The sequence below is a fragment of the Engraulis encrasicolus genome, chromosome 7 (assembly GCF_034702125.1).
Source record: "Engraulis encrasicolus isolate BLACKSEA-1 chromosome 7, IST_EnEncr_1.0, whole genome shotgun sequence".
Taxonomy (NCBI): Eukaryota; Metazoa; Chordata; class Actinopteri; order Clupeiformes; family Engraulidae; genus Engraulis; species Engraulis encrasicolus.
This window is the reverse complement of record NC_085863.1, coordinates 32715454-32729247: the sequence shown is the minus strand read 5'-3', so window position 1 is coordinate 32729247 and position 13794 is coordinate 32715454. Positions and strand designations below refer to the sequence as shown.

The 13794-nt window shown below is 44.7% G+C and overlaps 1 long non-coding RNA gene across 1 annotated transcript; it reads right to left on the bottom strand.

Moving 5' to 3' along the window:
* Positions 1-2796: 2796 nt before the first annotated feature.
* On the bottom strand, positions 2797-6216 carry LOC134452110 (uncharacterized). Its single transcript, XR_010035369.1, has 4 exons — positions 6080-6216; positions 5361-5423; positions 4778-4849; positions 2797-2876 (listed from the first exon to the last, which is right to left on the bottom strand). It is a non-coding gene; the product is annotated as an uncharacterized LOC134452110 (long non-coding RNA).
* Positions 6217-13794: the final 7578 nt, after the last annotated feature.

Below are 13794 nucleotides of genomic sequence, written 5' to 3'. Positions count from 1 at the left end.
GCACTCTTGAGATTTTTCTTTGTTTATTCGCCTACGGACGTTTGGGGCAGAGCCCTTCTTCAGCTTGTAATGGCGATTAATCTGTGGGTATTATGTGTTTTTCCCTACATCCCTGCTGGGGAAGATGGGGACAGAAGACCTAAATTGGTTTGAACCCAGTGCCTCTGTTGCTCTAGATTTTGATGGATCTGCAAAAGGCGCCGTACACGCTGAAGAGGGACTCTGCACGAAATGTTTGTAGGCGAACAAACAAATAAAGAAAAATCTGAAGCGCTGTCCTTCACTCATCTAACAGGCATCCGCCCCAGTTGGCGAAAATGAATCTACCGTAGGTGGTACCTGCCCGAGCGGGAGCACTGGTGGCAAACAAACACAGATACACCACCAGTCCCCAGCAAGGACAATGGGGACAATCCTCCAAAATCTAGTCCATCAGAGGTACCGGGTTCAAACCAATTTAGGTCTTCTGTCCCCGTCTACCCCAGCAGGATACTAGGGGCAAACACATAATGCACCCACTGCCATGCAAATCTGTGCCAGTAGGGGCATTTGGGGTCAAAGAAAGATCCTCCATCAAACAGAGCCAATAGAGCTGAATACAAGCACAGCTGGCAGAATCTGCCTCGGGACAGACACTGGGGGTCAGCAAAGCTCCTCTACCTGGGGAGAATCCGCCTCAAATAGTGCCACACAGAGCTCCTGAATTTACATAAAGCCCAGTGGTGGCACAGGCAGGGCCGCTGACAGCTTTGGCTGGGCCCAGGACAAAGACATCTGAAAGGGCCCCAAACCCCCTCCCTTGTCGGCTTCCCTGGGCCCAGGCACACACAGCATCCCTATCATTGGAAAACTGGGCAGAGCATCACCACTTGGGGCTAATGCTAACCAACAGGGGGTGCCGACAGGGGAGAACAAAGGGGACAGTTGTCCCGGGCCCAGGGAGAGAGAGGTCCCATAATTGGGTTCTCATTATATTGCATGTATTGGGCTGAGGGGCCCTATCAGACGACTTTGTCCTGGGCCCTGCCAAAGTTGTCAGTGCCACACAGCACAGCGAGGGCACACATCCATCCCAAATCACTCGGATAAAACAAAGCTGCGTCTCAGCTGTCTGGCAGTCGAGTGTGTGCATCACTACCTGCTGTCTGTGCAGGCTCCTCCTGCAGACCATACAGTGGCTACATTTACATGACTCATTTAAAGGACCAGTTCAGTCAATTTCAACATGCAGTTGTAATGCTCACACTACCCTGGACTTGTCAGTACCTGATGCTTTTTTCTTTTCTTCTTCAGCCTCTTCCGAGATCCTGGTCATTGTAGCGGGTGCAGCGCTTTGTTTACATTAAAAATTTTTTTTAAAAGAAATGTATTCCCAAAAACATCGAAAAGGTTATACAACATCAGCAGACAACTAGCAAACAGTGGTACCTTTTGGGAAAATATTTGGAGAAGGCCTATGTTACATTTTTAAAAAATGTAAACAAACGCTGCCCCCATTAGAATAGCTCATATGTCAGAAAGGGCTGAGCCGAAAAATGTGGCATCATCAAGTACTGACAAGTCAAGGGTAGCTTGAGCAATACAACAGCATATTGAAATTGACTGAACTGGTCCTTTAATGCGCTGGATCACTACTAAAACAGTACTTGCACACTTGCAGCACACCGAGTATGCTAAATTGGCACCGCTTTTGGACAGCTTTAAGTGCATGATAAGCCTACTTTTGATAAGTGAAAGATGACTGGGTGTCAGTGGAGTGTCCACTCGGGGAGGTGGGGGGGCGCACACACACACACACACAAACAAAACAATAAATAAGAAAAATTAACATCTGCCGTAGGCAACTTTGTGTGATGGCGTTTCTTTTTCTTTTATTGTGGTACAGAAAAGGCAGATCAGATGATTTGTCTATTAATATGACATTCCATTACATTTGGCAGACGCTTTATAACCAAAGTGGCTTTCAAAGAACACATATTCATAGCCAACATCACTAGCAAATACAAAGTGCACAGGAAATATACAGAACAACAAGTGCAGATGCAAGGAGGGGTTAATATCATAGCAAATAATACAGCTGGGGGGATGAGAAGTGTAAAATAAAAATAAATAAGAAAAATGACAGTATCAGTAGTCCAAGGGGTTACACACGTCGCCAACTGTGTCTCCACCCACACACACACACACACACACACACACCTGTGCATTCCACTGAAGAGGAGTCAAAGGGTGAAGAGTCCAGGTAGATAAAGTGTGCAGGAGGGGGATCTGTTATGCAGTCTAGTCCCCTATGACGATCTGTCTTTGTGTGTCCTTCTGTGCGATGTTGAATAGCTGGATGGCCCTGGGTACAAAGGACTTCCGTAGCCTGTCTGTCTTGCAGGAGATGGCACGCAGTCTGTGGCTGAACAGGCTTCTCTGGTTGTCGAAGACTGGGTACAGGGGGTGCTTGTGGTTGTCCAGAATAGAGTCCAATCTGCTAAGTGTCCTCTTGTCAGCTGGGGTTGTGAGGGCGTCCAGTTCTGTGCCTACCACAGACCCTGCTTTCCTCACCAGCCTGTCAAGCCGTCCAGCATCCCTCTTCCTAATGCTGCCACCCCAGCATGCCACAGCATAGGAGAGCACACTGGCCATGGCAGACTGGTAGAACATCTGCAGGAGTCTGTTGCACACATTGAAAGATCTCAGCTTTCTCAGAAAGTAGAGTCTGCTCTGTCCTTTCTTGTACAGTGCATGCGAGTTAGCATTGAGTCCTCATTACATTGTACTGTATGCATAGGGGGTGAGTGGTTATTCTAGCTCACCTTTTGTCCACTGGGTCCTCGAGCGCCTGGAAATCCACAGTTTCCCCTCTTCTCTGGCTCTCCTTGGATACCCTTTAAGCATGCACACACACACCACCTCATCACCAATTGTTCTTAGTCCTATTGCCTTGAGTTGGTCCATACTCTTCTTGCTCATACTTCACTGACAAACAAAATGGCTGCCTCCAGTTCACGGTGCGCGTTCCAATATGCGACCTTGCGTCCTCCATTTGTGCTTGTGACCTCGTACCAGGAAGTAATGTCATGATGACATCACTGACAACAGTATTATATTTCAATATCTCGCAAAAGCTCAATTTCTCATTTGCAAAGTGGATGGTGAATGAAGAGTAGTCCCCCAAAAATTGTTGTGGCTAGGCTGACAGCGGGGAAACTTTATTCTTTTCTCCACAGAGGAGGGGCCAGGAGGCGGGACGAGAACACAAGCACAAGTGGAGGACGCAAGGTTGCATATTGGAGCGCACCCACTGGGCCCATTTGTGATGGTGCATGCTACGCAAATCTGTGCAATTCATATGTGCACTGCGTAATCACAATGTATTGGCCCTCATTTATCAAAGCAGCGTACAACGAGAATCATGCGCACGTCGTGCATACGTTCTTTTTCTACGACCAGTTGGCATTTATCAAATATCATCAGTCGTAGGATTTCATCTTTCCTGCGCTTACGCTCTCAGACGGTGTACGCCGTTTTTAAGTTGGACTTGGGATGACTATGATCACCAACTTGAGCAGCAGTTGTAGCGCAACAACTCATTATCATAAATATGTGGCCTACATAATAACAAAATGTTTTTACATTGTCTATTTTGGCTATAAGCCAACTTCTACCTGTTTGAATTGGTGCACCCTTCCTGGGAGCACTGCGTTAATATGGCATAGGCCAAGAAGAACTGCAAGAGACATCTAATTTGTGATTTGACGTGATGTGTGAATAATTGTGCAATATACAGCCGCATATTGGAATGTGCCTTCAGTCATGGGATCAAAGGGGGCCGATGTTCTTTTTAACAGCTGGGAGTTCAGGCGCACATCAATCAGTACATAGCCTACAAAATTTCATGGTAGAGTTTCACCGTTTCGCACGACTATCCAAATACAGACCTAACGCGTGTGTGTCCGATAACACTTTATAGTCGTCTATTTAGGTGGCAAAAGGGATATCCACTCCACTCCAAACAACTGGATCGCAGGAGAGAAGCAGGGCACAAATGAGCGCGAGAGGGACAGCGCACTGGACATGTAAAACTCTCCTTCCCCAACAAATGGTTTGGGCATTGTTTGTTGGCCAGTTTCACGTAGCACCCTTTTCTTGACCTAGTTTACAAAAAGGTTTATAGTTATTTTTTTTTGTTGTTGAAAAAAATACAATATAATAATATAGATATACAAATATCTTCATTATGTGTAGCCTACTGTAGTCAAACATTTCATTGTAACTATTTGGAAATCAATCTCTTGGCCTACACCCCTTCCATATTGAGAACCGAAACACTGTTGACTACTGCTGTTGATTAGGCCTATTTACACGTGTTATTTTGTTGTCTACCTCGCGTAAAGCCTAATTTCAAGCTGTCAATCAACCACAAACGTAGATGTTTTAGCCGGTTTGCGTCTCTCCATGTCGCAAACTCAGGGGTGCGGTCTCCTTCCCGCCGTTGTAGAGAAGGCGTTATTATTCTAATTACGATGGTTTTCAGACGCTGGATTTATCAACAGCCGCTCGCTCTTACGATGGGATTGGAGAGGTACACATGTTTAGTAAATCTCACGTGAGCTTCGTCGTACGACGAGATCTGCGCTCATTTCTGCGATGGTTGCTACGCAAGTTTGATAAATGAGGGCCAATGTATTCAAAATGTCTTATTTTGTGAGCTGCACAGATTCGCGCAGAATGCGCCATACACCATCACGAACGTGCCAATTGACACAAACAAAATGGCCATCCCTACCTGTTGTCCTGCGGGTCCCTCTTCTCCTTTGACCCCTTTGGCTCCCTGTGCGCCTTTAGGCCCTTGATCAGCCTGGGGGCGAGATGGGGATTAATTGGACAACAGAAAAATCTCCAAAGTTAGTTAGAAAGAAAATCTCTTCACCAAGAGACTCTAAAATATTGCTAACATCGGTCTATCTGTATCTCTAACCACACACATGAGCATTATTTTAATACATGTTTTAAGTAAAAAAAGTCCACTTCTATTAAATATTTTTGTGCATTCTGTGATGTAGCTAAGGCTCTTGCACCCTGCTGACACAATATTATAGACAGGTATAACAATATCGTACGGTTGTTGCATTACAAGTTAAATAAACATAGTGAAAATATACAGCAAAGGGAAAGATACAGAAAATACAGATACAGAAACTTTATGAAGGACATGATTTATGAATGGATTATACATTTCTCTGGACCATTAAAAGCTGTGTGTGGGTGTGTATATACTGTACGTGTGTACAGTGCAACTCATTAGTCCGTGCTTGTCACACATTACTCAGTGTGTGTGTGTGTGTACAAATGTGTGCGTGTATACTAACTGCAGGGCCTGGTCATTCGCCTGGTTCCAGTGGTCCAGTGTCGCCTACACTCCTGACGAAGCCCTGAAGTCACAGACACAGACAGACAGACAGACAGACACAGACACACACACAATGAACAGTGTGCTGCAGATGACATCACACAAGAAGGACTGACGATGGCATGAAACACTAAATGGCATCAAGAGGTACAGGTACTAGAGTGGTATTAGAAAAAATAGATGGCAAATTAGTTTGTTCCATCAGTGACAAGTCAGATTTCCACAGGAAGATGTTGTACAGTACTGAAATAAATACAATCCAATAATGCCTGTATGCCATATTAGGTCTGATTAAGGGCCATCAAAATATTAAAAGATCGATGAAAGCCCTGGTGTTGCAGACTTTATTTCTTATGTTGAGTGTATGCATTAGTCCAGCATTCGGGCTGGTTTTAAGTGTGTGTGTGTGTGTTTTTTTCATGTTTCAGGTCTTGATTACACGTACATATGCAGATATTTTTAAAAGCAAATATTTATTTTATCTTCTTACATATATTAACAGTATGTCGATCAAATGAATCGCCCTACTGACAGGTGTACCTTAGAAATCTCCACTAAAACTCTAAAAAACTATTTTAGGGAATTGAAGCTCTGTTCATGTGCAAAAAAAGAGACAAATGCGTTCCAAAAATATCAATATACGTGTAAACCGGGTCTTACTGCATGTTGTGTACCCACCCTCTCTTCTGTGCATCCAGGAGATCATGGCAGTCTCATCTCCCTTCTGAGATCCGGTGTACACGCACACGCTGCGGCAGCAAACCCTGTCTGTGGGTCTGGGAGGTCCTGGTAGTCCCATCTCCCCTGGAGGCCTGGCGTGGCACTGCCCCCATTCCCCTCCTGACACTCAGAAATCCCTCAGCCGGTTTCCATGTCCATGCAACTGCCCCAAACAGCCTTCCCAGACGGCCGAAGCACCCTTCGCCCAACGGTTCTTGGACCACTGCCACTGGTGGCAGTGGAGCCCCGGAGCTGGCCCACACGCCACCCCAGACTGCAACCGGGTGCCTTGCCCCCAGCTGAGTCCGGACAAGCACTGCAGTGAACGCCCTTCTCCACACAGCGAGACCACCTCCCACCTGCGCAGCAAGGCATTCCACTGACCCGGTTGGCCACCCACCTCAAGGTAGCCGAAGGAACCGTGGACTGGACCGCACAGCGGGAACCTCCAGCCAGGCATCAGGACAGGCCCTGCGCATGACAATGCCTCCGCCGCCCAAAGCACCTGTAACACCAGAACCACTAACCTAAGTCAAGCCTCTACAACTCTACTCTAATATACTCTACTCTGCTCTACTCTACTCTACTGAGATTGGTGATCCAGGTTGTCTTTGAACATTGCAGACATCATCAGGCCAGTCCCGAAGACCTATTTGAAAGCACAACAGTGCACAGTTCCTTCAGTGGTCAACAAAGCCAGTACAAGACCCTGCGTTACAAGCAAGAGACAGTGTCGCTAATGCAGAGGAAAACGTTCAATGCAGTACTCATACTCAAAGTCGACTGAAGGCACAACACCCAATTGCAGTCCGGGACAACGCACAGTCCAAGTCCAGAACTCCTCCACCCACAGTAGCAGCAGTCCAAGATCTATTGGACGAAAGGCACTTCAGCAGTCCAAGGCAGCTGATCAGGACAGTTTCTAGACATGGAGAGCAGCTAAAAGGATCCTAAATGTCAAGAGAGGATATGAAGGGGGAGGCAGAACCTTCATCTGAACCCTTTTTTCTGGGAGGTGGAAGCTTTTTTGTCCTTTTTTCCCCCTTCGAGCTTGTTTTTTCTTCTTCTTCTTTTCTTCAAGCTTTATCCTCCAGGCCCCCAGGTGAAGTGTCTTCTCTGTTGGGTTGTGGTGTGAGTAGAGTCTTTGAGTCTTGGTCACTGGCAGCAGAAGGCTGTACACAGGTCAAGGGCGTGATGCACTCTTTAGATGGTGGTCCACTACGGCTCACTGGTGCAACGGTGATGCATTGGCACTCGGCAGTTTCCAATAGTGCATTGGTTTTCCACTCTGGCGGTTATTCACTGTAGAAGTTTCTCACTGTCAAGTCTATGTCAGCACTGGGTTTCCACACTTGAAAGAGGACTGTACACAGACATAGTATTCCACTCGTCTTGTCTTTTTTATTGAGGTCACTGACGTTGATGTTTTGAAGTAGTTGTCTTGAAGTAGTGGTAACAGATGGAGTAATTGTAGAACAGCAGACCAGAAACCTTTAAACATATAAAACACAAAATAAAAGAATTAAATACACTGCATTTAAACATTCACACACCCACATGGAGAGAGATAGGCCTACGTCACTACATCACCTGCAATACAGACACTATCCGCGCTACTGTGCGTAGCCTACACCAAGTAAAAACTCCCGAGCCACATTGCATGCAGCTTAATGGCCAATAAGCCCCACGTCACTACAAGACAAAACAAGTCCGACAGGCGGACAAAGATGGGTCCGCCTATGCATTGCCATCTTGTGGGCACAGGAGGGAATTACAAGTTTAAGACAGCATTTCAGACGGACCGGCAGACTGCCTTTAGAGATAATAGGACACATCTGAAATGACAGCAGCGCTCAGAATGAATGGTTGTATGGACGTAGGCCTATCCTCACGTTTCCGCACTGCTGGCACACAATCTTTTGACTACACACCTCATACAGAGAACGTAAGGTCCAGGCTACCCTGCAGTACAAAAAAAGCAATTTGAAACCATTTGAAACGAAATGCCACCTGTGCCAGGACTCACTAGTTTCACAGCGTGTAGGCCCGGATGGACGGGATTTGGTTGTGCGTATAGCCTACTCGTGCACTAGAGCTGAGGTCGGTGGCATCATGCAAGAGGGTGTTTTTTTTATTGGTTTATTATATATTATGTATGATAATATTTTGTCCACATATAAAAACATTACTTTAAATCTCAAACACCATGGTTCCAATATGCCTCATTTTCAATAACTGGACTACCAGTAAACCAACGACACACTGCTAACTGTTAAAATAACAGTTAAATAAAATTGCATGGATAAAGTTACATGGAGTAGGCTATCATGGCATTTAGGCTTATTATGTTAATAACGAGGTTCTTTTTTATTAGGCCAAATTATTAAAAAAAATACATTAAAAAAAATACATGTAGGTTCATTCCCAAACAGAATGCTTCCAATAGCCTATGGGCCATGGCTCGATTGCAAGAACGGGACCTTCTGGACTGAACATTTGCAAGAAATTGCAAGCTTCTAGACAAAATTGTCAATATCGAGTTGCTTTGCGTAGGCCATTATGTAATATGCTGATAGCCTACATTGCATTTGACCAAATAATATAGATGTCATGTCAAATTGACGATTTTGCTTGGATTTTTGTTCGGTTTTGTTTTCAAGTTCTAACCTTTGTGAACTATGTGTGAATAAAGGCATCACGCCATCTTGTGCCCGGCCATTAACATTACAACGTTACAAAGAGTGGGAAACAAAGGAAGAAAACTGACCAACACTACCACACAATACACTGTTGGAGACAAATGCGGTTTGAATGACACGTTAGCCTATGTCTCGCCACAAATGACCAGTTCTACCACGAAGTAAATTAAAACCAAGTGCTTACCAGCTCCCTCTCCAGGTTCCCAGCGTCACGTTAGTAGGCTACAGTATTTCCAAATTATTGAAGTCAAGCACAGCAAGCTTTTGAGTGCGACTAATAGACAGGTCATCAGCTGGGAAAATTAGGCCTTTCGTCCTACCGCACTTTTCTCTGTGGATTACTGACCAGAAGCCCTATTGGAAGAAATTAAATCATGGGGCCACGCCAATTTTTGCTCAGAATTCAATATGGCCGCCATTTTCCAAAATGACTTGTTTTCATGCATTATTACATTGTACTATAAGGTGATATTCATGAACGATTAACTACTTTCAGCACTATTCTGTCCTATTTCCTTACATACATGTTTACAAATGTTGACTAAACTAAAAAAAATGAAAATAAAGTTGGCCACCTTGCAATATCCAAAGGAACGTGCTGAAAATAATAATTGAAATGCACATACAGAGTCTATGGCTGCGAAAATTAGGCCTATTGTCCTGACAGGGTTTTCACAGTGGACTACAGACCAGAAGGCCTATTGAAAAAGATGAAAACTTGGGGCGATCTATGTGCTCCAAAATTCCAAATGTTCTCTGTTTTTCAGAATGACAGACTTTCACACATTTTTCTCAATACTGTAAAGCCATAATTACCAATAAAGATTTTACAGTTAGATTGTCCTATCTCCTTACAGATGTGAGTATAAAGGTTGTCTAGAAAAAGCCATGAATATATATACTAGGGTTGGACAAAATAACTGAGACACCTGTCATTTTAGTGTCATTTAGTGCCTCTTGTGTCCACAGTTAATCCTGTTGTATGTGGTTCATCCTTTTTGGTGGTATGCAGAGATTACCTTGGATACTGTGGCTCTTGATACATCAGAAAGACTTGCTGTCTCGGTCAAAGATGCAACAGTTACACAGAATTTCTCCTTTTTGAACTCTGACATGTCACCCATAATGTTGTGTGCATTGCAAAACTTTGAGCAAAACTGTGCTCTTACCCTGCTAATTGAACCTTCACACTTCACTGGTGCAATGTGCCATTAATGAAGATTGGCCAACAGGCTGGTCCACTTGAGCCATTAAACTTCCAACACTAAAATGAAAGGTGTCTCAGTTATTTTGTCCACCCCCTGTATCTTGCCACTTTGAAATAACCAAAGAAATGTTGTCAAGTGATTGAATTTCACAAACACAGTGGACTGCTGAAAAAATGAATATTGTCCTGCCAAACTGTGTGTGTGTGTGTGTGTGTGTGTGTGTGTGTGTGTGTGTGTGTGTGTGTGTGTGTGTGTGTGTGTGTGAGCGCGCTTGTGTGTGTGCGCGTGCGTTTGTATGTGTGTGTACGTGTCCCTGAGTGCGCTTTTGTCAAGTGTTGTCTGGCCAGTGTGCTTCTTTACATACACTGACATAGACACAGTAGACAGGGTGTGTGTGTGTTGGGGGGGGGGTGGGGGGGGGGGGGGGCTAAGGTGGGGGGGTAGAGAGGACCGAATGATGTGGAGGAGCTGGGGGATGAATGAGGGGATGAGTGGGGGTAGGGGGGCAGAGTGGTGTTGGGGGGGAATGAGTCGGGGTTGAATTAGGAGGTGGGGGGGCAGAATAGTGTGTGGGCGGTTCGGGGGGGCAGAATAATGTGTGTGTGTGTGTGTGGGGGGGTAAGTTGAGTGTGGGGGGGGTGTTGACCTGCCAAACTTGTCACATTGGGTGGGGGGTGGGCGAGTATTTTGTGGGGGGGGGGGGGTGAGGAAGAATGAGTCAGGGGGTTGAGCGTGGGGGGCAGAATAGTGGGGGGTGAGTGAGGGGTGGAGGGGCAGACTAGCATGGGAAGGATAAGTGAGGGGGTTGGGGGGCAGAATAGTGTGTGGGGGGGATGAGTGAGGTGGTGGTAGAGGAAGAATAGTGTGTGGGGGAAAGACACTGTAGAGCAGGGGAAAGATGAGCGGGGGATACGCGCATGCACATACGCACACACACTCACCCTTGCTTTATGCAAAAAAAATGTAGGCCTGAAAAACTTTTGGTCAGAAATCTAATGTGAAAAGTTTGGCAGATCAATAGCCTTTTTTCAGCAGTCAACTGTGTATGTGTAATTCAATCATTTTCTGACGACAATCCAAATTTACATCTTTCTGTTGCCAACCTTTGTACCCATGTCTGTAGATAGGAGATTTCACTGAAAATAGGTTATCTTTATTGATAATTATGGTCGTATAGTATTGAGAACAATGTATGAAAGTCTGCCATTCTGAAAAACAGACATGACAAACAGACAAACAGACAAACATTTTGAATTTTGGAGCACATTTGAGATGGCAACCAGCTGGTGAATCCTTTTCAATAGTCCTTCTGGTCTGTAATACACTGTGAAAACCCTGACAGGACAATAGGCCTAATTTTCCGCAGCCATAGACTCTGTATGTACATTTCAATCATTATTTTCAGCACTTTCCTTTGGATTTTGCAAGGTGGCCAACTTAATTTTCATTTCTGTTACTTTAGTCAACCTTTGTAAACATGTATGTGAGGAATTAGGACAGAATAGTGCTGAAAGTAGTTCATCGTTCATGAATATCACCTTATAGTACAATGTAATAATGTATGAAAACAAGTCATTTTGGAAAATGGCGGCCATATTCAATTCTGAGCAAAAAATTGACGTGGCCCCATGATTTAATTTCTTCCAATAGGGCTTCTGGTCAGGAATCCACAGAGAAAAGTGAGGTAGGACAAAAGGCCTGATTTTCCCAGCTGATGACCTGTCTATAAGCGCGTCTTTCCAAAACCGAGCGAGGCAATCTCAACCTAATTAAAAGCACCTGCGTTTGAGGTTTGACGCGCACACACACATCGGCTGCGCTGAGGACAGCTGTGGCTGTTCAGCCAACTCGTGCTCCGCTAATTAGGAGCAGTTTAACCCTAAAGCGACCGAGCGGGGTCATTTATGCAGACATCCCAAGTTCCAAAAACTGATGTCAAGGAGATAGTTTATCGATACAAAAAACTTTTGTGATGATGGATAGCAATCCAAAATGCAGTTGCAAGAATTCAAACCAAAACAAAAAAAATAGGTGACGCCACTCCCTACTTAAGTCGTTATAGGTCTACTGACTCCATGTGAGGTTTACAACTGAATGTACACTTTTCTGATTGCCTTTATGTCACTCACTCAATGGCCTAGGCCCTAAATATAGGCTACTGTAGCCCTATTGCAGTAGCCTATGCTGTACCATTATTATCATAAAATATGTCTCTAAGGTCTCAAAGAGTCTTCTGGTTGTGCCTTGGGTAAGAAAATGAATGGTATTTAAACCAAAATGCTACCAAATGGCACCAGCTTCCTGTTCAAAGTATGACCACCCCTAATGGTTTAAACAAAATAAAAGAAACTGAAAGCATTTTTTTCATCTGATTTTAAGGTTTGTTATCTAGCCCAGTGGTTCCCAACCTTTTTCTTAAGGGACCCATGTTTTTACTATTGTAAGCTTTGGTGACCCAACCACGCGAGCGCCCGCACGAGACGGACTCACAAGATGCCCTCTGTTTCCTGCGAAAACTAATTTTAGTTATTTTATTCCTCAATTCGTCTTTGGTCAAATATAGAATAAATGTTTAATGTAGCACAATTTGTTGCTTCTATGCATTTATTAGTTAAATGCTTTGTCTTTTATTCAACATGGGCTATATATATTTAAAATGAAACCCCTTAAAATCAAGAGGGCTCCGCGACCCCCTGTGGATCTTTGGCGACCCATAAGGTGGGTCCCGACCCATGGGTTGGGAACCACTGATCTAGCCTACTGTAGGCCTACATTTATGGCATACTTTCTACTTCGTTTAATATTTTTCTCTCCTCTCTTCTCTTTCTTTCCTCTTTCCTCTCATTGAATAGTTATTAATGTGCTAAAATTTTCTTTACAGTTGCAAACAGTGCATCATTATTCACCTGAGGTAGGAATATGCTTTAGCATAGGCCTACTCTGGTGTTATATGAGTCTTGTAGTATTTTTGTTTCCTACTAGAGGGTTCGTCCTCTGCCATCTCGCCTCGATTGATGAATCTGATAACCAAAGAAAGTCGACACAGAATAACAATCTCTCAGGGGGAAATGTATTGGCCACGGTGTAGTACGGGGGCGTTGCCTGAGGACACGAGCAAATGGAAAACTAACTCCCTTGCGCATGGTCAGTGGGTGCGAGACCGTGATGGATACAATATCCGTACTCCGCAAAATCGGGAAGCTCCGCGAAAATGTGCCGAAAGAGGATATCCGGTTGTCAGTGTTCAGTTTGTGGCCAAATTAACTGCAGCTTTTGGTCAGCAGTAATTGCAGGGGTAATTAAGGACAGCTGACAAACATTCACGCTGTCCTATGACCTGTTCCACACTCCGACCCTCGCGGAAGTGGCATTGCATGCTTCCCTGATGCTTCCAATACTGACCGTAGAAGAAGAAGAACATTTCCATACTCCCCTTGCCATCATTTCGTACTACGCTGTTATGACGTCAGTAAGCCCTCCTGTATATCTATGTTGCCTTCACCAGCTCGGGACCTCTCGAGACAGCTGACGACACTGCTCGCATGACAATCGAGTTCTGGAGTTTGGCGCATGAACGCCACTGATCCCGGAACAATCGGGATTCATGCGTGTTTTGTTTTGGTTCTCTTTTCTTTTTTTCACCTCACCTTGAGCCTTCACACCCACGACATATCATTTTAGCTTAAGTAGACTAAATCAAACAGTCAGATACCAGCAGTGCTGACATATGTACATCTGCAATTGAATGACATCAACTGGTGTTGTT